Source organism: Dermochelys coriacea, chromosome 3, assembly GCF_009764565.3.
Source record: "Dermochelys coriacea isolate rDerCor1 chromosome 3, rDerCor1.pri.v4, whole genome shotgun sequence".
NCBI classification, from domain to species: Eukaryota; Metazoa; Chordata; order Testudines; family Dermochelyidae; genus Dermochelys; species Dermochelys coriacea.
Window position 1 is genome coordinate 208,292,844 of NC_050070.1, and position 26,880 is coordinate 208,319,723.

A 26,880-nucleotide genomic window follows, 5' to 3' on the forward strand; every position below is an offset into this window, starting at 1 on the left:
GGTAGGATGTGAAGATGTCACATGAAGGATCACCAAATAAAAATGAAACTAGCATCTCAAAGGAGAGAGAGTCGTGCTCTAGAACAAAGAGACAATACATGCAAGGAACGCAGGAAAGGATTAGGAGAAAAAGAGGGCAACTGTATGCCACTGGGAAAGGAGACTGCAAACCACTCAACCCAATGCTATAAGCTAGAATACAAACCAATCATTAAACAGAGGAGAGAAGCAAAACAAATATTTTAGAAGTGTAGCAGAAGAACATGCTGCCAAAGGGGTCTGGAGTTTCTCATAGATGCAGGGACACATGAAGAGTCGACTATGGGACAGCAGCTCTTCTGACATGCAGGAAAGGGCAGTGGACATCAGGCTAAGTTTCAGTTCTGTTCAGTGAGAACCAGGAAGAGGTCTGCTTCATGGACTAGTAGTGCTAGTGCTCTGCATTGCTGGAGGCAGTCTGGGCTCCATCCCGGGCTCCTTCTCCCCAGCTGGCACATCTGGGAGTGCTGTAGTGTGAGATCCTAATGAGGAATTGGTGTACCTCAACTGGACCGAATGAAGTTAATCCAGGTATGAACGTGGCCCAGTATGCACCCCAGGGGCTGAGTGATGCCTGTGGCACCCTTCCCTTATTCGCTGCACATCTCTTAGAGTGGCACAAGAGAGAGGATCCCTCCTGCAGCCCTTATAAGGTGCATGATTGGGCAGCAGCACAACTTACAGGGGACAGGCACTGTACACTGCAGGCCCCATATCCAGGGAGCGCAAAGGGAGCTGAGGATCTCGGCCTTGGAAGGGTGGCAGCAACACAGAGCAATAGGAAGGGAGTAGGGGTGGGATTCACAAAGCTACTTAGGTGCCTAAACCCCAGACATAGGCACCTAAGTCTGGGGTTTAGATGCTGGAATCCCAGTTTCGGCTCCAATGTGATCCACAAAACTCCTGCTAAAACCTGTGGGTGCCTAAACTCACTTGGGGCCTAAGTTCAGGGTAATAGTTCCCTCTGCCTCTGGGCATGTGCACTGCTGGGTCACTCGAGACTGCCAGATACCTATCTCCCGCCTAAGCCCCAAAGCAATTCATGAACTGGGGGCAGGTAGGCATTTGTCCGCTGAAGTTGCATGTGGGGCCTGATCCAGTAGGCATGCTCAGAAGCTGCCTACCAGATCAGTTCCCATTCAAAATCCAGCTGGAGGAGTAATATTTAACTTTTTTTCTTTTTATTTATATGGCGAAAGAATCTTTACTATTGGTTTTTAATTTCCTTTGCTAGATTCAGCTCTGCTCGGCTTTTGGCAGTTCTCACTTTATCCCTGCACTTTCTGACCTCCAAGAGGTAGCTTTCCTTGCTGATCCATCCCTTCTTCCATTCCTTGTAGGCTTTCTGATTTCTCTTAATCACCTGTTTGAGATGCTTGTTCATCCAGTTTGGCCTCCAACCCTTCCCTATGAATTTTTTCCCCTTGCTTGAGATGCAGGCTCCATATAGTTTCTGCAACTTTGACTTTCCAGTAGCATTTATTTCATTAAAATGTTAAAGAAGTCTCTATCCATAACCCGATTGGATCGTGGGATGGGGGGTGTCGCAGACTCCAGCACTATCCCATTGGAGCCTCTGTTACCTTTCTTCTCCAAAGTGATTTTGGCCCAAACAGGTTCTGTTTGATCCATTCCATCACTTCTAATTTCTTTACAGTCTAGCGCATCATTAATATATAATGCTACTCCACCACCTTTACCTTTATTTCTTTCTTTCCTGTACTCCTATCATGATTATTATTCCACCATGTTTCCATTACCCCATAGCATCTGGCTTCACTTCCTGCACCAGTGGTTCTAGTTCCTCCATTTGTTACCCAGGCTCTTTGCTTTGGTGTACAGACATCTTAGTTGTTTCTGCTCAGCTTCGCCCACATTCCTCACCCAATGATGTGCAGTCATTCTGCTGCCAGCATCACCTACCTGACTTAATGTCATTGATATTGGCACTACCTGTCCTCTTGTTGTCCATTCTCCTACCCGTGTTCCTTTCTCCACTGCTGTATCCTCTTTCATTTGATTTTCCTCCCAGTCAGTATTCGAATCAAGTGTGGAGACTATCTCAGACCTCCCAACCGCCTTCTCTGATTTTCTAGTTTAAAGCTCTTTTAATCAGTTGTGCCAGCCTCCATCCCAGAAATCTATTTCCCTCCCTGCTCAGGCGGAGCTCAGGTTGAGTCCATCCCATGGGAACAGTCCTCAGCCCATGAATGCCTCCCAATGGTCATCCCAAAGCCTTCCTTATAGCACCACTGCCTGAGACATCTGTTGATCATCACAATCTCATCTCACATTTGCCCTCCTCCTCTAGTCTAGGGACAGGTAGAATCCCAATGAAGGTCACCTGAGCCTCCATTTCTTCAAGCATCTTCCCCAGCCTGGTGTAGACTTCTTTGATATGTTTCAGTGAGACTCCAGCTGTATCATTTGTTCCCATGAGAAGGACAAACAGTAGATTCTTTCCCACTCCCATGAGGATCCTGTTCAGCCTCAGTCCCATCCACTCCTGGCAGACAACACACCTTTCTGTTCTCCAGATCAGCTCTGGTGACAGGCCTGTCTGTTCTTCTTAGTAATGAGTCCTCACTCAAGCAGACCTACCTCTTCCTGGTGTTGGTGCAATTCTCTGGCCTTCCTCCTTCTGTTCCTTCTGGCTACAAGTCCTCTTGTGTTTTGTTCTCCCTTGCAATCTGTGAGTCATCCCACACTCCAAACTCTGGCTATGTCCATTGACTCTTCCCCTCTCCTTGTAGGGCTAGCTATTCTTTTCTTTTTTGTTCTCCCAACTTCTGTTACTGCCTTCCTCTTCCTTTCAGTTTCCAACTCAGTAAACTTGTTCCTCAGCTGTATTTCTCCATCACTAACCAGACTTTTCCTCTGCCTGGTTCTCATAGTCACCTGCTTCCATGGGCCACTTCCTTGATCCAGAGTCTACCCTCACAGTACTCTTGTCCAACTTGCATCTGCAAGTCTTGAGGTTTCCCTTCAGCCTCCTCTCTCCTTCCCTCCATCATCCAGTTATCTCACAAGAAACAATTTAGGTGCCTAAGGAGGCAGATTCCTATTCGTGGATCACTAAGCAGAGATAGGCACCTAAAGCCAGATTGCAGGGAGGCACCAATCTCCAAGTGAGGGACAGTGCTTAGAACCCCCCTCTCCTACGCATCTCCCATCAATTAGTTTACGCAACTCCCCACCTACCATGCTGGCTTTTGTGGATTGCAGTCTAAAGCGCTTCTCTCTCTGCCTTCATTGTATAGCGTCTCGGTACTTAACTCAGGTTCTGTGGATCACAGCGTTGTTCCTGTGATCTTTTAGGCACCTAAAAGTTAGGTGCTGCAATGCTGAACAATGAAGTGCCTAAGTACCATTTTGGATTCCTCCCTCCCGCCCCACCCCCAGCTCTTTACAAGGACAGTAGATCATATCCATTTTCTCTTGTATGCCTCTTGTTTGTTACTTTTTCAATGTTTTGCTTGGACCGGGTGGGATTTTTAAATGGCAGGCTTTAGGGCAGAAATTAGTTGTGACAAACTGACCAAAAGAAGTGAGTCTGGAGAAGAAAGGTAGCATAACACTGATGTGGCCTTTAAAAGTTGGGCTGGACAAACCCCCTAAGTGAAGTATACTGCCTGAGCAGTATTCATTTCACTCACAGTTCTCAGTGCTGTAGTGCTGAGTTGCAAATGGTGCAGAGCATATTTGTTTGTTTCCTGAACTGTCACTGAAAATTAAAAATACTGGAAAGTTTTATAAGTCATATGCTTTGAAACAGAACAAAACCTCCAGGGGGGGAGAATCTGAGTCCTGCTTCCCATCTGTAAAATGAGGCTAATGATAACTCCCTACCTCATGGGGTATTACTCTGTCAATTAATTAGTTAATCTTTCTATGGTGATGGGAAAACGTCAGGCAAGAATCACCCATATACTCTGGCTGCCTTGTATTACTTTATGGGAACGCTGAGCCATTGTAAGCCCAGTTTAGCCACCAGCTGAACCAAGTTTATGGCTGCTTTGTATCACTGGAGCAGTGCACAGCAGCCCTGGTGTGCTAGAGAATTTGGCCCATACAGCACTTATTACTGCAGGAGTAGGGTCAGAGCCATGGAATGAAGGCTCCTTGGAGCAATATGTCGGAAGTGTCATGCACACCTATGCCATTACGTAGTCACAACAAAAGTCTCCATGCTGCCCTGGGGAGATGGTGGACATGAGTGAAATTTACCCTGGGCTGAGGATCCATGCACAGCCTATGCATCTCTTTAAAACACGGCTAACGTAAGACGTGAGCAGTACATAGGCCTTGTGCTGGGCCTCCACTCAGGGTGAATTTCACCCTCAGAGAAATGCAGGGTTTGAACAGTGACTGAGGTATGAGCTCGCTCAAGCATTTGGGGGCATCTGGAGTGTATATGAAAGACACGAGGACACTACATAAAATCACGATATTGTATTGCATGTTGTCCACACAAAAAAGACAGAACTTCCTGCCTCCCTGTTACAAACAGGAAGGGTCCCCCTGGGAAAGGACCACCTTGACAGGAAGTGATTGGTTTACTCCCACAAAGAGATGCCAAGGTTGGGAGAGATGCTGCATTCTAATCCAGTGTTAGGCTATTGCGTAATCATTTTCCTGGTGACCAGAATAGAGAGTGGGATGGTGAGAAAGAAACGAGAGCGTGAGAGGGTAAACCCTGTTCCTTGAGCAACTCCAGCCTGAAGAAGGGTAGAATCCACCCAGCTCCAACCTCACCATGCCTCCTCCAGCATGTATTGCAGAACCTCACTTTGCAGAAACTTTGCTTTATTTTATTTATACCCAGTCAAGCAACAGTGCTTCTCCTGCTGCCCTTGGCATTATGGGCTCAATTAGATCTGAAGTACCGTTCTGTTTAGCTGCTCCTCTTACATTACATTCATCCCGCACTAGATAACAGCATTCAAGTGCTAATGCTGTGGACCTATTTTTCAGTTCGACTTTCAAGAAAACTAAGACAATTACTTTAAACCAGCAGCAGTTGATGACTCTCTGTGTATGGATTTGGAAATCTACACACACAGAGACCTGGTTCCAACAGGCAGACAGTCTGGGATAGGCAGCAGGAAAGAAGCTCAGATAAAAAGCCTTGGAGAGAATGATTTTCCAATAGGAGTACTATGGCAATCAGATGATGTGACAGTTTTTGTATAGGTGGGCATGCTAAGAGGTATAGTGCATATCCCCTCATCAGTAAATAACTAGCAGGAATCCCTGCACTCTGTAGTGATTATAGACCAATTAATGCACAACCAGTTGGGAAGTAATGTATAGGCAGTCTGATTATATGCACTGGACACTTCAAATGAGCCTTTCATTTGAAGTAACATTTTCGGATTGTTTTTCCCCCTAAAACCACTTAAACAAATGTTATGGGATCTCAATGCTGTCAAAATAAAAACTTCAAATACACAATTTTCCTTGTTAAAATCTCTGTGTTGTACAACAGACCGCTCTCCTATATCAAGTATCATTCCATTCAGGTTCGCTGCAGCAGCATTTGCTCAGACACAGCCAAAAAGTAAACAGTAACAGTCTGAAATCTCATCAAATGCACTTTTGTCTTCATACAGCAGAACGAAGCTAGGGAAGTCTGTCTCTCACCATTTTACCAAAGGTCCTGGAAACACTTAAGTGTGTTAAGCTCACTGCTGAAGAATTGCAATATCCCTTTTTATTTCAGGGCATATCCTCACCCCTGGAAGCCTATAAATTAGAAAAGTTAGAACAGGCAATGTTTATTTAGGCTGTTGGACCCCAGGATCCTTTCCACTTTACCACAGTTTCCCCAAGAAAGAAAGGATCCATCTTAATATTAGGTCCTAGTAGAGTTTTAAAAACCCACAAGAACTACAACTTTTACAACAGGCAAGACGAAAAGCACAAACCTGGTTGTGTATGTACAGAAGCGAGATGAGCAAGATGAGTGGATTTCTGGAATGCAGTCTCCCCCTTAAAACTTGAAGGAGAGGAAGAGAAGAAAGTTGTAAAGAGAATTAAAGCATGACTCATAGCCTTTCCCCTATGTAAATCTACCTAAAATACACTGTGAAGCCAGCTGCACTGGGACAGGGCTACACAAAAACTGAGAGGACGGGGCAAAATAGGAAAAAACAACAAAAAGGTTTGTGGGCAGTCAGAAATCAAGAACCCATAGGTGACCAACCAGCATCTATTGGGATCTACAAACATCAATGGGAACTGACAATGCTCAGTATCTCTCAGGACTAAGCCCTTCATGCACTTCCAAGGAGATGTTTCTACTTTTAACATTCAACAATATCAGTTTTAAAAGTACTAAAACCATGCTGAAGTTTCTGCCCAACAGCCCAAGAATATCACAGGAAAAATGTAAAGAGCATGTAATGAGCATGGTAAGATAGTGCAGGAAACAACGAGGTGATCAATAAAGTACACTGCACTAACCTAATGTGTTTCAACCATATAGCATCCTTTCTGCACAAGTGGACACAGCAATTACAAAATAACCAGTCATGTGCTATTAAGGCATCTGACAGCAGGAGCCTGAAAGGTGACGAATGGCAGCTTTTAGCCACAAATATTTCTGTATTACTTTGTTTCTGCTCTGGTGGATGCTGTTTAGGGAGCAGGCCCAGCTGCTAGCTGTGCCTTGGATCCCCTGCTCTGGAATGCACTCGTCTCATTGTCCTGTGGGGAAGTCATTTTCCATGCCTTAGAACAGTGGTCCCCAAACTGGGGGGCGCACCTCCCTAGGGGGGGCACGGAGAAACATTCAGGGGGGCACAGCAGGGCATGGACCAGCTGCTGTGCAGGGGGAGGGGAGGGAGTGCCACCCAGCCCTGCTCTGCCCCCAGCTCTGCTCCGGCCCCACCCCAACCATGGCCCCACTCCCACCCTTGGCTCCCGGGGGAGTGCAGACCAGATACAGGGGAGGGGGGGCATAGATAAAAAAGTCTGGGGACCACTGGCTTAGAAACTCTGCACCAGTGATACACAGCATTCCGATACTTTCTGGAACATCAAAGGTCAGGCTGACAGATCTGGGGGAATATCTGGAAGGTCAGAATTCATAACGGTGTGACCATAGCAAAAGCAACCCTTGCGACCTGGAGATGCAGGGCCCTCTCCTCTGCGAAGACTGGCCTGTGCTCAGCGCAAGAACATAGCTGGAGGCAAGGCATGGCAAAGGTGGCTTTACACCAATTTGTGGCTCCCCAATTCGGGAGTCAGCTGGACCCAGTTTGGCCCCCAGCACAACTGAGAAAAGACTTATGCTGGTTGCCCTAAGCTCCAGATGGCGCCTAAGAGGCTGTTCTGGGGATAGCCAGAGTGCCATGGTGCTGTGGGCATGCCTCTTTCCCCAGCCACACCTCATACAGCAGGAGTCAGGAGGGGCACAGAGCCACTACCACAGCTCCAACTCCCCAAGGAATTCCCCCTTTGGGGAAGAAATCCTCACAGGGCTGGTCAAGACAATTTACAGCCCCTTTGAGCTGGCAGAGCAGCATAAAGGGGCCATAGACAGGCCAGGGCATGGCCCACTGATCCAAACAGAGAATGTGCCAACCTAATGGGAAGTTGGTTTGCGTCTCTGCAGGGTTTGCTCTGCAAACCATCACTCACAAATAAGCAAAATCCCTATGGTGATTTGGAGAGAGGCATCCCCTACAGCTAAACACCCCAACTTCATACAGCCAGAGACTGTATTAACAACATCAGGCACTCAGAGACTGAGCGATCGTGCCACAGAAATACTGGTAACAAACTAAACCAGAACTAATGAGGAGGAGGAGAAGGAGGAAACAATAAGGATGGATAGCAAGCTAAAAAAGAGAAAGAAAGAAAGAAAGAAAGAAAGAAAGAAAGAAAGAAAGAAAGAAAGAAAGAAAGAAAGAAAGAAAGAAAGAAAGAAAGAAAGAAAGAAAGAACAAGAGGAAAAGTTATCCTGGCAAAAATATCACCAAAAAATATCAGTGTTAGTCCTTTTCCTGTAATAGAAACATTCTTGGGCCTGTCTTGTGACTGACACGACCATGTGGGAGACCCAACTCAGGTCTCAAAAGCTAAAGTCCCTCAGAATGGCTTGCAGAGTTCAAAAGACAGTTGCGGTAGCATATGCAGCTTACTAGTGGCAGGAGGGCCAAGTATCACTCTCCCTGCCAGACGCAACCAGCACCTATAGGCTGTAGAAATGTTGTGTCCAGTCTCTCTGCCAAGAAGGTTCCTTCAGTGAACCACGCTATAGATTCTATCGGCCAGCTGTACACTAAGAACTCTACAAAACAATACCCACAGGAACGCCCAACTGCTCCACTGGACCACATTTAGCACCAGTGGGAAATGTTTGTAACATTCCCAGTGTAGACAAGACTTGGTTTTGTAAAACAGTTACATTTCACTTAGGCCAGGAAAATAATGTTAGTGCCTCTGTAGCATGCTTTAAGCATGTGTACTCAAAAGATACTAATATAGTTTCCCTGGCCAGAGCAGAGAGAAGCCAGGAGCAAGTCACCAGATTGCAAAAAGCCCGTCTTGAGAGTACCACCTACATCAGCGTGTAAACCAGGGCTGCACAGCTTCCAGAGTCAGATTTTCATGGAACCACAGATTCCAAGGCTGGAAGGGACCATGATGATAACCTATCTGACGTCCTGCACAGCACAAGCCAGAGAATTTCACCCAGTGATTCCCGCATTGAGCCCAGTAACTTCTTGTTGTGCTAGACTAGATCTTTCAAAAATACATCCAATCTTGATTTCAAAATTGCCAGTGATGGAGAATCCACCATGAACCTTTACAAAATTGTTCCAATGGCCCTCGTTGTTAAAATGTACATTTCTTTCTCATTTGAATTTGTTAAGCTCCCGCTTGCAGCTGTTAGATCACGTTATGTGTTAGGAACTGGGATGTAGGTGGTCTGGCATAGGGCCAGAGCAAGCCTCAGGTCTAGTAAGAAGAGCAGGCATCTAGCCCAGGGAACAGAAGCAGGGATCAGAGCCAGAGTCAATGGCCAACAACCAGAGCCAGGGAGTTGCACCAGAGTCAGAACCAGGAACCAAAGCTGAGGATCGGAGCCAGGGTCAGGTACTACGTGCCAGGGCCAAGGGTTGAGCCAGAATCAGACATCAGAGCCTGGGGTTAGAGCCACAACTGGTAGCTGATGGTCAGGAGCAAAGTGAAAGGGCAGGAACCAAAGAGTAGCAAGGATCAGGCACAGGGCAGGAGCTAGGAACGAGGAACAGGTCAGGAATCAGGACAGGGTTGGATCTGGATTACAGGCGCCAATCAAGAGCAAAGGCCAATGTGGCAGCAATAGGAAGTCTGCACAATTGCTCAGACAGCCATTCAGCTCACTGCCTGGCTTAAGTAGCAGGTGTGAGACAATCAGGTGGCCACAGGTCTTGGGTGCTCTGACAAAACTTCCTGTGGGGCCTGACCATTCAGGTTTAATGAGAGGCTGCTTCACCCATTTCCCTTGGTAGTGACAAAGGAGTGTCAGCAATCCATGGCCCCCACAACCCCAGGTTCTAGACCTGTACCCTTGGGTTCTAGAGCTGCACCATTACACCTCTGCGTGCTAGATTAAATAGCCCCGTGCTATCAGAATTCTCCTTCCCGTGCAGGTACTTACAGACTTGATCAAGTCGTCATCTCATGAATAAACTAAATAGACTGAGCTCAGCATTCTGCAGTAAGGGAGGCTCTCCAATTCCTGAAACATTGCTATGGCTCTTCTCTGGACTCACTCCTATTTTTCAACATCTTTTTCAAAGTGTGGACGCCTGAACTGAATACAATATCCAGCAATGGTCCCACCAGTGCTACACATGGAGGAAATACCATTTCCTTACTCCTACTCAACAGCCCCATTTAGACATCCAAAGATCACATTGGGAGCCCATCTTCTATCAGTTAGCCACATATGACAGTGCTCAGTCATGTTGCTGATGCACCACTGGAAACTGCTCCAATACTGCGGTCATGAGGGTGGCATAGAACCTGTATAGAATAGAATAAAACAGAATAGAATAGACTAGAATCACCTCTAAAACTGCTATTTTCCAGGATACAGTCCTGCATCCTGCATGTGTAACCTGCATTATTTATTCCTAGATGTATGACCTTGCATTAGGCTGTATTAAACCTCATGTTTGTTCACTCCCAGCTTTCCAAGCATTCTGCATAAGTAACCTGGCCCCGTCTCTAGTTATTACCAGACTTTGTGTCATTTGCAAACTTTCAGCACTGATTTTATATTTTCTTCCAGATCACTGATAAAGATATTGAATACTGAACCAGTGTACCAGGGCCAGCCACCTCCTGGGAGGCTCCAGGTGGCTAGGAGTGGCTCTGTCATGCCTTGCTTCAGTTTCCCTTTCCTCCCTGGGCTTCTCAATAACGCAACATCACAGTCCAACAGTCATTAAAACACTCCCCTCTGGGGTCCAGTTTATTTAGTCCTTACACACACTGACCCTCCAGATCCCAACCCCAGTTCATTGTCTCTCTCCCCTTGAGTCAGGAATCCCCAGCCCTCCTTCCTGGAGCTGGGTTCAATTCAATCTCTCTCTCTCTCTCTCTCTCTCTCTCTCTCTCCCCTTGGCTATGTCTATCCTGATGCTGGAAGGTGTATATTCCAGCTTGAGGGGACATTTCCACGCTAGCCCTGAAAGAGATAGTGTGCTAAAAATGGAGTGTAGCCACAGCGACGTGACCGGAGCTAGCATGCACAAGTCCAAGACACAAGGTACGTACTCAGTGCAGCTAGCCCCTCCCACTGCTCACACCACAGTGGCTTACACTGCTATTTTTAGTGTGCTAGCTCATTCAAAGCTAGTGCAGGTGTATCTCCTTGAGCAGGAATTTACCCTTCCAGCTCCCATGTAGACAAATCCCTTGAGTCAGGGGTCCCCAGCCATCTTCCTGGAGCTGGATTCAGTTTCTTTATGCCCTGCGGCAGCCGGTTTTTCTCCCTTTAGCACTCACTTGTAGCTGTTCCCTCAAGCCTGCTGCAGCTTCCCTCATTTCTGTCCTTCCTGGCAGTCCCAGCCCTACCTAACTGAAGCCTTTACTGGATCCCACATGAGCTCCTTTTAAGTCCCACTCCCAGTGTAGATGTTGTGGGCTGGGGCTATGTACCAGAGTCCTCAGTGAGTCAGGTGGCCTAACTGCTTAGTGTCCTTGATGCCAGCTCCCTGTGGGTAGAGTTTGCAGACCAGTTTCTGTCTTAATCAGAGGTGCGGTGGGGCAGGCAGGCAGGCAGGCCTATGTCTCTCTTCTAGTACTGGCAGGGGAGCCCAGGCCTATGTACCCCACCAGGCTCCAACCCAGGGCCCTAGGAGGGGCAACAGTGTCTGGCCCCCAAAAGTGCCTTCCGAGTTACCCTCCCCAGGTCACTTCCTATCGTCTGCCTTTCTCCACCAGCTTCCAGTCTGATATAAGGCAAAAAGAAACGGCAATCAAACCAGCAACACCAACCACACTCAACATGCAGCCTTCTCCCCTCAAGGAGGCTTCTCCACTTCCCTTGTCAGGAGCCTTCAGGGTAGGTCTGACCTCCTCCCCAGCCTTCCCTCTTCTGAGTTGGGTTGCTTCCTTTTCAACCTCTTCTTCTGTTGGAGCATGCCCTGCAGGGCTGGAGGGGCAGGGATACCTGGGCCCAGTACTGCTCTTTAACCCCTTCAGGCCCAGTGTGGGGTCAGTATACCCCATCACAGGCTAACTGAAAGATCTCCTGACCTTTAAAGCGGCAGGCCGCCCTATTACACCTGGGAATTGATCTCTCCCGGACCCCACTAGAAACACTCCTACTAAATGTTTCCTCAACAACACTGATGTTTTGAGATCAATTAGTTACAGTTTTTAATCTATTTAATATGTGCTACATTGATTTTGTCTAGTGCTAATTTTTTAATCAGAATTCTGTGAGGTACTAAGCCTTAAAGAATAGGAACCTTATAGAATTCCACCTTTATTACATCAATACAGCTATCTGTATCAATCAAACTTGTGATCGCATCAAAAAAACAATATCAAGTTTGCGGGACTAGACCTATTTTCCACACAGCCATATTGATTGGCATCTACCATCCTTTAGTTCTTTATGGATTGAGTCTTGTACCATTTGTTAACCAGAAGTTAGCTTGTGGCAAGACCCCAAAGCAGATCCACACTTGGGGAATTATCTGCAATTTACTTTTTCTGAAAAGCATTGGTATGAGCAGAAACCCAAACAGTTTAGTTCAAAACTGACAGTAGATCCAAGAGTTAAGTGATGTTCCAGGTGCAGCCTGAGGGTGCTTTACACCTGTGCAAAGGGAGTGGTGTAAACACCAGCAAAGCAGAATTCTCCATTGGCGTATACAGGCAGTGGCCCTAGACACCCCTGGCACAGCTGGAGATGACCCTAGAAGATGAAAGCAATGGAGATACAAGTTGAGTGAGCCTAGACGGCTGTGGCTGCTGTAGCCTTATTCTCCAACCATTTCTATCACCAATGCAGCTCCATCAGTTGAAGCAATGGAAGGAGCACTGCTGTAGATGGGTGTCAGGCACCCACTGGCATTTTAACCACCACGTTGTCTAACCATGCTCAGAGCAGATCTGAACAATACGGTGCTTAAAATGCGAGTATTGATGGCACCTTGTCTGAACCACTGCCCCCTCTCCTCCCATTTCTGCCACCAGAACGTGGAACTGAATCCCTAGTAAAAAAGATGGGGAATTTCAGGGGGGAAAACCCAGGGAAGACCAGGCTGAATGGCTTTGTCAGAGTTACTCCTGATTTCCACCAGAGTAAGAGAGATCAGAATCAGGCCTCAGGAGATCTACTTCTTTTTCAGGGTGTCTCTACCCAGAAAGGGCTTTTATTGTAGGTAACAACCGCAGTGAAGACAGCCCAGTGTGGGCTTCAGGGTGTGCGTGTGCTAGTGAGCTGAGTATGTATCCTACCTGCACTGAAATCCACACTGTGGTGTCTTCCCTGCTATAGAATCAGAGGGGTAGCCGTGTTAGTCTGGATCTGTAAAAACAGCAAAGAGTCCTGTGGCACCTTATAGACTAACAGACGTATGGGAGCATGAGCTTTCGTGGGTGAATACCCACTTCGTCGGCAACCGACGAATGTTAGTCTATAAGGTGCCACAGGACTCTTTGCTGCTTTCCCTGCTATAGCTACTTATGCTAGGTGGATTCAAGCTAGATTGCCTATGCTAGCTTAAATCCACCTTTTGCTGTGCACACGTATCCTCACACATCAGCTACAAACAACTTCTATTAATCTAGAACAGTGGTTCCCAAACGGGGTTCGTGAACCCCTGGGGGTTCGCGAAATGTTACAAGGGGTTCTCAGGGAAAAATTCCCTAATGGCGAACAGAGCTGTCTGTAGGGACCCCAGGCAGCATGGGGCCAGCAGCATGGAGCCCCTGGACTTCCAAGAGCTTAGCAGATCAAAGCAATCATATCTATCATACTGAGGAGATTTAAACTTCAAGACTCCTTATAAGAAATGGAAAGGGAGATGGATATTTTTTGCTGTTTTTAAATTAAATTGGCAGTTAGTATTGTTTTTAAAATTATTATGAAGAACAAGTTCAAGCTTTGTTGTACTGGATTGCTCAAGACCTGAACGCTTGTGTAGGAGGAACTCTTTGAGTTGGCTTCTTAAATACTTTCATGCTGTTTCACATCTGATACTCCTTGATGAACATAGGAGCTTTGTCTTATAATAGGCTTATTCAAAGTGATACAAGCTACGAAAGTGAGATCTTGGAAGAGTGTTGCCATTTTCATAATGTAATAAAAATACTGTAATGATAAATAATAATTAATAATAAATAGTGTGTATCAAGCATGTCATAAAAACAAATTTTATATTTCCAAGATCACTAATTTATACTCAGGTAAAGGAGAAAATCCCTGGAAATATTCATTTTTAGGAGGGGGTTTGCGAGACTTGACATTTTAGTGAAAGGGGTTCACAGGTTGTAAAGTTTGGGAACCACTGATCTAGAAGTAGGAGTAAACATTATAGCTGTTGTGTACATTTATTAATAGTAAATACCTATATGCATTATCAAATTATGTGCAGATCCCTGTGTTGCAAAGTTTGGACATCCAGTCTGTAGCTGATACAAAACAGATCTGAGTACAACCGAAAACTTGGCAGATTGCAATAAGTATGATATAAGACCCTATTTAGATAAGTCTATTTTCCATCCCTAAATCTATGAAAAACTTACCAGACACAAAAACACACCAAAAGAAGTTCAGAAAGCTCTGTGACTCAAGCATGTATCTTCTAATTATGCCATCAAATCTTTCAAAGCATCACACAGGACCTTTTCATTTACCCCTCCACTGACAGAAAAGCCCCTTGAATATAATTTCACTTCATTTAGTTTTCATGCAGTTTGTTGCTGAGGGCCAATTCACTGTTTCATCTTGCGGATGTATTTTGGCACTTTATCTGTGGTAGTTCTAGTGGGTGACACAATCCTCAAAGTACCCCTATTAAAGAGCAGAGATGCACAAAATTCAATTGGGTGGAAAAGCCTCCAATAAAGTGTGTCATGTTACTATCTAAAGTAAGATTTTTATTTGCCAGAGAAATAGGATTTAAAGTTTTTCATTTTAATTGTAACTGTAGTAAAGTAATAAAAAAGAGATTTTGTATCTGGGTTAGCAAATGTTCACAATAATTTTGCAAGATGATTTAACCCAAACTTCACTAATTATCCAGAGCATAGCCTCATTCTGTTTAATAGTGCCAGAGTAAGTTTGTTACACAATAGCATTTTGAATATCTTTCTGCAAGCAGAATTGCTTCCTCAGGTCCAGCCTAGTTTACCCAATGGAGAAATAATCTTCTCATCTCATTCATAAAAATAAACAGCAGAACTAAAAAGACACTCTCACTCTACTAAATAGCTGTGCTCGCACCTAAAATGTCAATACTTTGAAAGAAATCAGAAATCAATCACCAGACAGCTCCCTAAAAGATTCAAGCTGCAGAGAAGAAATCCAGATTCCATATAAGTTTTGACTTCCTGAAATTTAACAAAACTTCAGTTACCCTTAGAAAGACCTCAAATGGGGCCTTATATGTGAAAACTGGCTGGCAACTAACCTGAAAGAACATAAACAGACAGCAGATACTACAGCAACAGAGAGATTAACCACAAGGCCTGTGACCCAAATACCTCCCACTCTCTGAACTCCGGACTATCACTGGGTTGAAGAGATGTCCTCCAAGAGCACTGCACACTAGGATAAATCTAAACACACTCAAAGCTAGTCCCTGGATCAGCAAAATCAAGAAGACAACGACAGACTGAAGCTTCTGCTGCCGAATGCAAGACCAGTCCTCAACAAGACTGCACCTTCCACAATTTCATTTTGGATGAAGCACCTGTCCTCACTTCTTGCTTGCATCCCTGAAATGAGGTCCAATGCCACCTCCCTAGTACCGCTAGCCCCACAGGATGCTCTGTATGCCACAAGCCCAGACAGACCCTGGAATGCACCAGAAAAATCAAAGAGGCAGCTGAGTATCCACGCTGTTCCCTTCCAGCCTCTGAGGCAGAAGACAACCCCAGAAAGTAAAACATTCAAGTGCATCCATATATGATCTGTGACTCGAAGGACAGGTGAAATCTAGGACTCTTTGTGGTGAAGAGACGTCCAGATGCAAACTCTGTCAACTTCCTGGCAGAAGTGACGGAGCTGCTGCCCACGATGGTCCTAGAATCCCCCAGGTTTCTGGCCCTCGATGAGCTCAGCCCCCACACAGACAATACAAACAGTATAGCAGCTCACACGTTCTCACAGTCCACACAGAAACCATTGGATTCTCCAGACAGTTCCTGGACCCACACATGCAGCCAGACACATGCTGGATAACATAGGTACCGACTCCATGGGTTCTCTGGGGTTGGAGCACCCACAGGAAAAAAATGGTGGGTGTCAAGCACCCATCAGCAGCCCACCCAATCAGATCCTCCCCCTCCCTCCCAGCATCTCCTGGGATCCAGCGCCACGAATCAGCAGTTCAGCAACGTGCAGGAAGCGCTGGGAGAGTGGGGGAGGAGCGAGGGCACGGGGTGCTTGGGGGAGGGGACGGAACAGGGCAGGAAGAGGCGGGTCGGGACCTTGCAGGAAGGGGTGCAGTGGGGCCGGGGCCTGGGACAGAGCAAGGGTCAAGCAGCTCCCAGCACATTAGAAAGTCGGCGCCTCTGCTGGATTGGATCTTCAGCCTAGACATGGACACTGGAGAGGTTACCAACATGCCACTCTCCTGGTATGATCGCCACCTCGTCCAAGCAGAGGTTAGAGTCGTCCCCCCAACCCACCAGGGCAGCATGTAACCAAAGCTGGCCTGCCCTCAAAGACTCCTTAGGCTTACAACTCACCCAAGTAACCACCAAGTTCCAACAACCTATTAAATCAGCCAGCATCAAGCTTGCCCCACAATCACGGCACAGCACGGAGTCAGCTCTAGAGGCACTAAAAGCCGGCCTCTTCGGGGCCACAGGCACAGGTAAGCTCTCCATGCTGTGGGACTGGCTTCATCACGGCTGTAGATGGCCCAGCACTACCATGCTCCAGAAGTTCCTCTCCAGTGGCTCTCACCTGCGGGGTACTAGAATCCATGCTATCGCTATTGTTTCTCCCTGGGAAGGTATTTATATGCTGAATCACGTCGCCTTTCAATCTCCTTTGTACTGATGGGGCTCGTTAGCTTTCTCACTACTCCCCTGTTGGTATGTCCAAGGATCGCATTACCCCTTTTGGCCATAGGATTGCACTGGGAGCTCGCGTTCAACTGCCTCTCCGCTCTGACCACTATATTCTTTTCAGAGTCGCTGCTTTCGAGAACACCGTCCCCCATTCTGTAGGGACGGCCTGCATTCCATGTCCCTAGATGGGCGTGTTACAACACATTGGGTTGAAATGGGCCCACCTTACCAGCTGATCCAGGCCGCTCGGTATGACTGCCCTGTTCTCAGCATTATTCACCACTCTGCCCATCTTTGGGTCATCCACAGACTTTCTCAGCAGTGTTTTTACTGCCAGATCACTGAGGAAAATGTGGAATAGCATCAGCACTAGAACTGATCCCTGCAAAATCCCACTAGAAACATTCAATTCAGGGTGTGTGTGTCCCCCCCCCAAGAGATTTTTTCAAATGGTACACCCCAGGGCTCCCCACCAGCCCACTCCATTATGCACGGCAGGCACTCGCTGCAGCTCTTGAGGCTAGTGCTGAGTGAGTCCTGTGGGCAGCGCAGAAGGAACGTGGATCTCAGGAACCACAGGTCTCAAACCCTGGTCTACAGGGCTCTTCAGCACTAGTAAGTCGCAACCTGCCACCCAATGACCTACTAACAGCTGCCAGTGTTGGACTCTGACTGGCAGAGCTCCAGGATCCAGATTTCTTCCCTGCTTCTATTTAAACCAAGCAAAAGAATGGGAAATTTTCAAAGTAGCTGGGTTTCTCCTGCTTAGTCTGGCCTCTACTGTGCTACCTGCTACTGCTGCCTGACTCTGATCTCCTGGTATCCAACCCTTCCTGTCTCCTGACATCTCACTCTTGGTCTGCTCTCTGGCCCGTCTCAGACTCTGTCCACCTTGTATCCAACCTGGCCGGGCTCCTGGCTCCCGAGTCATACTCAGACCATTAGGTCAGTCTACCCATATCCTGGCCGTGACAGTGAGCTGCTGGTAAAGGTGATGCCAGACAGGCTGCCAGGGACAGCTCTGGCACAGGAGCTACCACACACCAGCAGTGAGGAGGAGCAGTGACGGCCACCCCACAGGTCACTCAGCTTGGGCCCCATGGTGGGGTTCCCTAGAGTGTGCAGGTAACACAGATGGCTCAAGGCATAACCCCACAGCCTTTCCTGCATTACGGGGAGGGTGACAAGACCAAACCTAAAATGCTATTGAGACCTCCATGCACCACGTTGCAACACCACTCACTCGATTTTGGCCCCGCCACCCCCCATCATGACAGAGGGGCTGCAGATCCATGCCTAAGTGAGCTGTGGCGTGGCCCTTGCTGCTCCTCCTCAGCACTGCCATTTGGAGGGCACAGTGCTGATGAGTTGGTGCCCCTGCCAATGGTATGCATTGTGCATAAAAAGAACACAGGTAGGGATGCCACCGCCTCCATTCAGTGACGATTCCCACTTTTTGAAATCACTTAGCCAGTTCTCAATCCATTTATCGTGTAATTTATTGGTATTATGGCACTAAGAGTTTAGTCAGAATGTCACGCAGAACTAAGTCAAACGCCTTACAAAAGTCTCAATATATTACCTCTATGGAGTTACCTTTATCAACCAACCTTATAATCTCATTATCGAATTAAATCAAGTTCGTTTGACAAGATCTATTTTCCATAAAACCATATTGACTGGCATTATTTATATCCCCATCCTTTAATTCTTCATTGAATTAATTCCATATCAGCGTTCCCATTATTTTGCCTGGGACTGACATCAGACTAACCAGCCTATAGTTACCTGGGTCATTCCACTTGTCCCTTTTGAACATTGACACAACATTAGCACTCTTCCAGTCTTCTGGAATATCCCCAGTATTCCAAGGTTTATTAAAATTAACATCAGTGGGCATCAAATCTCCTCAGCCAGCTCTTTTAGGACTCCTAGATGCAAGTTCACCAGACCTGCCAATTTAAAAATGTTCATCCCTAATGGATGTTGTATAGCATCCTCCTGGGGTCCTAACAGACTGGAAAATACTCCATTCTCCACATATAAGTACATCAGCCTGCTTCTTTTCAGATACAGAAGAGACAAAGGACCATTCAAACAAACTGTGTTTTAACACAGCCAAATGCAAAATCATACATCTAGGAACAAGGAATGTGTGGCATACATTCAGAATAGGGAACTGTATCCTGAAAAGCAGTGATTCTGAAAAGGATTTAGGGGTCATTATGAATAAGCAACTCCATATTAGCTCCCAGTGTCATGCTGAGGCAAAATAAACAGGGGAATAGTGAGCAAGAGATTGGAGTGAGTAAGAGATTTAACCTCTGTTTACAGCATCGGTGAGATTGATACTGGAATACTGAGCATAGTTCTGGTATCCACATTTTGAAAAGGATGTTGAACAACTGGAGAGGGTGCAGCAAAGAGCCACAAAAAATATTCCAGGGTTGAAGTGACAGGCTTAAAGAGTTCAGTCTGCTAAGTTCATCAAAAAGATCAAAGAGTGACTTAATTACAGTGTATTAATACCTTCATAGGAAGAAAATACTAGGTACTAAATGGGTCTTTAATCTAAATAGAGGAAGGTGTAATGAACCAATGGCTGAAAGATAAAGCCAGACAAAACACATTAGAAATTAGGAACAAATTTTAACAGTGAAAGTAATTAATCATTGGAACATACTCCCAAGAGAAGTGGTGGAATCTCCCTCTCTTGATATCTTGAAAGACAGGACACCAAAGGGCAATATTAGACCTAGCCCATAATCATTTGTTTGGGGGACACTGAGGGATGGATAAAACCCTAGATAGAATCCTATGGAGGTTCTTTAGGCCAGAAGTCTATCTGAGGTCTGATGCTTGGCCTCCTGCCTGAAATGCCAACTGCACGGCCCACAACCTCACGTAAGGACTCCTTCAGTACCCCTACTGATTATTGAAGTCCATTTGAGAGGATAGCGATGGACCTGAGAGGCCCATTGGAGAAGTGGGCCTGAGCTCAATGTGTGCTTGTGGTTCCGGACTACGCTACACGGTACCTGGAGGCCACACTCTGTGAAACACAGTGTCCAAGACGACAGCAAAGGAGTTCATCCCATTTTTTTGAGGTAGGAATAATACCCAAGGAGATTCTGAGAGATCACAGAATCCCCTTCAGGTGCAATGCTCTAAACACAGGCCCTACAAACTTCAGTAACTATCCACAGACTGATAGGCTCATCAGATGCTTTAACAGAACACTGAAGAGCATGATATGGAAAGTAGTGTGTCAAAGACAGGAGAAATCTGGATACTTTCCTAACCTATCTGATATTTGCTATAAGGGAGGTTCCCCAGGCTTCCACCAGGTTTTCACCCTTCGAGCTGCTATATGGTCATCACCCCCATGGCATATTAGACACTGCCAAGGAGGGCAGAGAAGAACAGCCTACTCAGGGAAGTAACATCATTGAATATGCAATGCAGATGCGGGACAGAGTAGCCCAAATTACCCCCCTAGAGCGAGAACACATGGAAAAAGCTCAAGAGAGCCATCAGACCTATTACAATTGTCGAGGAAAGGTTTGGAAATTCCAGGCAGGGGATCGAGCAATGGTGCAGGTGCCTACAGCAGAAAGCAAGCTCTGAGCCAGATGGCAAGAGCCATACAAAGTAATAGAAGCCCTTGGGGAGGTTGACAATAAGAGTTGATAACATGAGGAGGTGGATCCACAGAGAGGACTCCCATGCAGTAGCAGACTATGGAACAGGTAGTCTGGGGGGCCTCTGTCAGGGGTTGGAGATCAGGAGGTTGACCTAGGTCTACGAGAAGAGAGTCAAGAGGAACTGGAGAGGGTTTCATTCAAGGGAACAAGGATGGACAGGGGACAAGGAGGAGGAGCACTCATGCTCTAAAGCTGGAACTGAGCTCTTTAAGGGAGGGTGGGAAGTTGTCAGTACCAGTGCAGGGGCCTGCAGTACCTTCAGCATTTGTGCTGGAGTCAGTGCCATGGGCTCTGTGTGATAATCTGAAGCAGCAGCACACAGCAGCAACTCTCCTGGGACTGTTAAGGGTTCCTTTATCTGAACCAACTCTGGTACCAGCGGCTTCAGCACCAGGGAGAGTTCCTCAGTACCAGGCTTCAGAGCTAGGGTAAACTTGGTTCCCAACAGATCTGGGTAACTCAAGGTTTCAGCCTCTTTAGCCTGCTTGGCATGGCTTGGCCCAAGGGCTGAATACCTGGAAGAGACAGAAGGCCTATGGGTCTTCTTGGGTTCCTCTGGCCTCTCCTGTTCCGGGAAGGTCATTTGGCACTGAGAGTCTCCCTTGCAGTGGAGGTCCAGTCTGTCCTCCTCAGTGCAGAGGTGATACCATGCTTTAGTGCCAAGCTCCTGTCTGGTGCCAAATTCGGTTTAGGAGATGGAGGCTGTTCAGCAGCGGGAGGGCTATGCGCCCTTCATCACTCATGGGAGTTTAGGAGAACAGTCCCTACTCCCAGGGGCACTAACTGAAAGGGACCTCTGGGAAGAGAGTCAATTATGAGTCAGAAATCCATCCTATGGGATCCAGTGCTCCTCTCACAGAGTGTTCCAAGAGGAAGAATTTAGCCAAGTGTCCCTGGGACAAGACCTGGTGGGAAACAACCGACAAACAAAACATCACTCAGAGACGGCTCTCACCCAAGCAGAAGAGAAACCAACTATGCCCATCCATAAGGAGAATGAAACCATCACACAACAGACATGACTTAAAACCTGAAGGGGCTGATTCCACCACCAGGCTGAGGAAACAATAATGGTGCTAGGTGCCTAACAAGGCAAAATAAAAAAAGGATAAAAGGATTTTATTTTATTAAAGAAAATTTAAGAACTAAAGGGGGTCTGCTAATTGAATGGAAGCCCCAAACGGCTACCTCGCAAAAGAGAGACAGTGTGCTACTGGGGAGCAGGTGTGTACCACCACACTCCATCTCACTGCTATGGCCAGTAAAAGGGAACTGATGGACAGCTGCAGCCACTCGGCCCTTCATGCTCTTGAGTTGGGGGTGGGGAGTGTTGCACAGGGACATGCAGGGCACAGTTGGTCCCAACAGACACTTTTGCCCAAAAAATTCCGATCTCTCGTGCATTGGACCGATGCACCAAGGAAGAGATCCACGGGGACATAAAACTCAAAGAACAACCCTAACATAGACACTCTAAAAGAGATTAGAATTTATCTTTTTTTTATCTAAAAAAGTCTACCAAAGACAGCAGTAATGCACATTGTAGGTCTGCTCTTTATGTGCAGGACCTACAAATGTTAGCGTGACGACAGTACGAGATAGTACATCCTACCCCAGGTGTAACACGTCCCATTGTCATGTTTCAAGCGGGGGGGGGGAGAAAAAGACACCAAGTTCCCTAATGCAGTGTTATTGTAGGAGGCTCAAGAATCTCCACTGTGATCCAGTGAGGAGTTTGTAGCCAGACACAGAAAGGCAGCACTTTAACAGAGAATGCAAAATGAATTCACATGTGCTGCAGTGAAACTAAATGACCTTTCCTTCTATTTACCAAATTGCCTATACTTCCCATTTCAAGCCTGAGGAAATTAATGAATAAGGAGCATATAAATTACAGCCAGGCTGGATCACTGCAAAACACTGTACTGGGAATGAGTAAGCAAACCCTGAAAAAAATTCAACTGGTCTACAGTTGTTCAGAAGCACTGGCAGACGGGAGTATATTGCCCCAGTGCTTCCATCAGTACACTGGCTCCCCACTAAGTACTGATCCAATTCAAGGTCATGGCATTAATCAACAGAGCTCTCGCTGAACTAGGTTACGTGAAAGACCACCTCTCTTTCTGTGTGACTAAGACCTTCTTCGATAGCTGAGCTCATGTACATAATTCGTAATAACCTATGCAAAACCTTTGAAAAGGAACCGGAAAGCCTATTACAGCACAGAAAAGAAAAAAATCCCACTCCTCAGAATGCTAGCTAACCCAGACTGCCAGCATCAGACCCAAGCATCACAAGCTGTGCAGAACTCTAATTATACTTCCCTGAGAAAAGAAAACCCCAAGAGGCCTCACCAGAACAGCGCAAAGCCCCACGCCACCCCGTCTAGCATCAGATAGATGACACAGAAGGAACCTCTGAAAAGACTGTGGGCTCTTGCCAGCTGGTAACAATGCCAGCTAGCTGAGAACTCTGGGCAAGCCCCTCCATGATGCCTGGGCTCTGAAGCATGCCAGAACCCGACCAAATGCCACAAACACACTGAGGGCATTCCACCCACCTGCCTAGCAAACACCCAGCCTCTCACACTGCTCCTGGTCACGGAGAAGGGAGTGGCAACACTTCTCCAGCAGAATCCAACTTCCCCCAGAATCCTGGGCCGCAAGCAACAGGGCAGAGGCTGCCGCGCTGGACTGGTGATGATCTCCTCATAGCTATGCTCAGTGACGAGGCTTCCCAGGCTCTTTACTGTGATCCATGTGCTGCCAGTGACAGCGCCAACCCCTGCGTGCACAACGCAGGAGGACCCACGGGGCCTAGTCCAAGATGGGGGAACGGAGTAGCTGCTTCTCCACATTGACAGCCTTCACCTGTGGAGTCCCACAGGCCTCAAGCCTTCCATACTGCCATACACAGGCTCAAAGGCCAGCAATGGGCTCAGTCAACACGCACTGAAAGGGCGTCAAGCGCAAGTTTATAAAGAGGACACTATGCTCCCGTAACGAGAGACACCAGCCTAGGAGTCCCCAAGAAGCAGCAGCTTCCTTGGTGGCGGGAACTCCTCCCTCCCAAACACATGCCCAATAGGGCCCTCAAGGTTACCATCCACACAGATGCCATCCTGAAGTGAACCACCTCCTCCCCTGCCTCCAGGGATAACTCCTCCCATATTCACCATAAGTAGGACACACTGCCCTACCCCATACTGACACTAAACTCGCCCACCTCACCTAGCCAATTAACCCCCTTCCAACTACTACCCTAAGGGAACCAGCCATACCACCCCCTGGGATATACCCAGGACCAGCTACTACCCTAGGAGAAGGAGCCCCACCTCCCCCAGGGATACACCCCTTCCAGCTAACCCTACAGGAATCTGCTGGTGGGAGAGAGAGAGGAAGCTGGTTCCCAGCTATACCATAGGAGAACCATTCCCTGCTCAGCTACATCCCAGAGAAATCTGCTCCTCCTCCTTCCTGAGATACCCCATCCCAGCTACTCCCCCTGGATCTCCTCCCCACCACCATCAGAGAATAGCCCTATATAGCACTCCAGGAGAACCCATTCTCCTCCCCAAGAGAAAAACCTCCCAGTTATGACTCCACAGGAGGGTGCCCTCTCCCACAAATATTCCCTCCCAGCTACAATACCCAGGGAACCCACTCAACTTTCCCCAGGGACTCCCTTCCATCTACTGCCCAAAGGAACCCACTACCACTCTTGGGAATACCCCCCTCCCAGCTATGCCCCATGGGAGACCTCTCCCCGCCCCACGGAGATATTCTCTTCCAGCTACATTGCATGCTGACCAGCTTCCCTCCCCCACAAATACCCCTCTCCCTAAAGCCCTGGGGAACCTATTCCCCTCCCTAGAGATACACACTCCAAGCTATGCTCAAAAGGAACCCACTCCTGTGAGTCCCACCCCAGTGATGCTCCCCCAGATACAACCAGCTATGCCCCAGTGTAATCCACTGCCCCCCACAGCTACAATAGTAAGGAAACTGGCTGCTGCCTCAGGATATGCCCTCCAGCTATGAGCCCAGAGGAACCCACCAGGGATAGCCCTTTACAGCCTTAACCTCCCAGGGAGCCTTGCTACAGCACAAGGGACACCCCCTCCCAGCTTCACCACCAGGGGAACTGGATCCTGCTCCAGAATATGCCATTCCAGCTTCACCTCCAGGGAACCCCGCTCCTGCACAGGGGTTACCCCCTCCCAGCTTCGCCCCCCCGGGAACCCTGCTCCTGCACAGGGGTTACCCCCTCCCAGCTTCGCCCCCCCGGGAACCCCGCTCCTGCGCAGGGGTTACCCCCTCCCAGCTTCGCCCCCAGGGAATCCCGCTCCTGTGCAGGGGTTACCCCCTCCCAGCATCACCCCCCAGGAACCCCGCTCCTGCACAGGGGTTACCCCCTCCCAGCATCGCCCCCCCGGGAATCCCGCTCCTGTGCAGGGGTTACCCCCTCCCAGCATCGCCTCCCGGGAACCCCGCTCCTGTGCGGGAGTTACCCCCTCCCAGCATCACCCCTAGGGAACCCCGCTCCTGTGCAAGGGTTACCCCCTCCCAGCATCACCCCCAGGGAACCCCGCTCCTGTGCAAGGGTTACCCCCTCCCAGCATCACCCCCCGGGAACCCCACTCCTGCACAGGGGTTACCCCCTCCCAGCATCGCCCCCCGGGAATCCCACTCCTGTGCAGGGGTTACCCCCTCCCAGCATCACCCCCAGGGAACCCTGCTCCTGCGCAGGGGTTACCCCCTCCCAGCTTCGCCCCCAGGGAATCCCGCTCCTGTGCAGGGGTTACCCCCTCCCAGCATCGCCCCCAGGGAACCCTGCTCCTGCGCAGGGGTTACCCCCTCCCAGCTTTGCCCCCCCAGAACCCCGCTCCTGCGCAGGGGTTACCCCCTCCCAGCATCACCCCAGGGAACCCTGCTCCTGTGCAGGGGTTACCCCCTCCCAGCTTCGCCCCCAGGGAATCCCGCTACCCCAAGGGGGCACCTCTTCCCTGCTGCAGCCTGAAGGGTCCCTGCTCCCCCTCCCAGCTGCCGCCCTCGGGGACCCGCCCTCCCCACGTTCTCTCCCCTCGTGCTGACAGCCAGGCGAGGTGCGAAGCCCATGTCCCGCCTCTCTAGGCCCCGCCCCCTCCGCGCCTGGCCCCGCCCCCTCCGCCCGCTCCAGGCACGTTCAGGCTCCGCAAGGGGCCCAGCGAGCGGTCGGCCCGTCCCCGCTTCTGATTGGCTGCGCCGTCCCTCACTCCGCCCTGTCCCGCCCTGCCCCGGGGCCTGCTGGGAGTGCGAGTCCCCGCGCCGGACCAGCCCCGCCCAGAGCGCAGCCTGGGAGCAGGGCGAAACTACATCTCCCGCCGTGCCCCGGGCGCCCCGAGCTGAGGCGCCTCGGCCCGCAGTGCGCCCCCGTCCGCTGGCTCGCCGCGCCTCCTTCCCCCGGCTCCGCCCGGCCCCGGCTCTCACCTGGACCCCGCCGCCGCCCGGCTCTCCGGCCGGCGCATCCCCCCGCGGCCCTCACTGCGGCCCCGCCGGGCTGCGCGCCGCCGCCTGCCCCGGGCGCTGCTGCTGCGGGGCCCCCCCCGGGAGCATCCTCCCGCGCCGGCCTGGGGATCCGCGGCGGCAGGAGGCGGCGCAGGCAGCGGGATTCGCCCACAATGCACCGCGCGCGGCTCCAGCAGCATCGCCCTGACATCACCCGCGGCACCGCCCCCCGCGCGCCCCGCCCGGCCCGGCCCCGCCCCTGCAGCCCCCGCCCGCTGCCCGCGCGCACTGCGCCGCGTCCGGCACCGGCCCCCGCGCGCCCCCTTCCCCGGGCCGCCACGCGCCGCCTGCGGCTGGGGACAACGGCCCCCGCAACCCCCCATGTGCCTGCAGCGCCGCACACCCCCCCCGCCGCCGCACCTCCCCATGGGCACTCAGCCCCCGCAACCCCCCCTGTGCCTGCAGCGCCGCACACCCCCCCCGCCGCCGCACCTCCCCATGGGCACTCAGCCCCCGCAACCCCCCATGTGCCTGCAGCGCCGCACCTCCCCCCCCGCCTCCGCACCTCCCCATGGGCACTCAGCCCCCGCAACCCCCCATGTGCCTGCAGCGCCGCACCTCCCCCCCCCGCCTCCGCACCTCCCCATGTGCACTCAGCCCCCGCAACCCCCCATGTGCCTGCAGCGCCGCACACCCCCCCCCGCCGCCGCACCTCCCCATGGGCACTCAGCCCCCGCAACCCCCCATGTGCCTGCAGCGCCGCACACCCCCCCCCGCCGCCGCACCTCCCCATGGGCACTCAGCCCCCGCAACCCCCCTTGTGCCTGCAGCGCCGCACACCCCCCCCGCCGCCGCACCTCCCCATGGGCACTCAGCCCCCGCAACCCCCCATG

The 26,880-nt window shown here is 49.6% G+C and overlaps 1 protein-coding gene across 1 annotated transcript in view; it reads right to left on the reverse strand.

Annotated features, from left to right (window-relative positions):
- TTBK1 (tau tubulin kinase 1) overlaps nt 1-26,131 on the reverse strand; it is a 152,122-nt gene extending 125,991 nt beyond the window's left edge. Inside the window, exon 1 of the mRNA XM_043512181.1 lies at nt 25,970-26,131. The gene's annotated coding sequence lies outside the window, so the exon portion shown is untranslated. The remainder of the gene's footprint in view (nt 1-25,969) is intronic.
- Nucleotides 26,132-26,880: the final 749 nt, after the last annotated feature.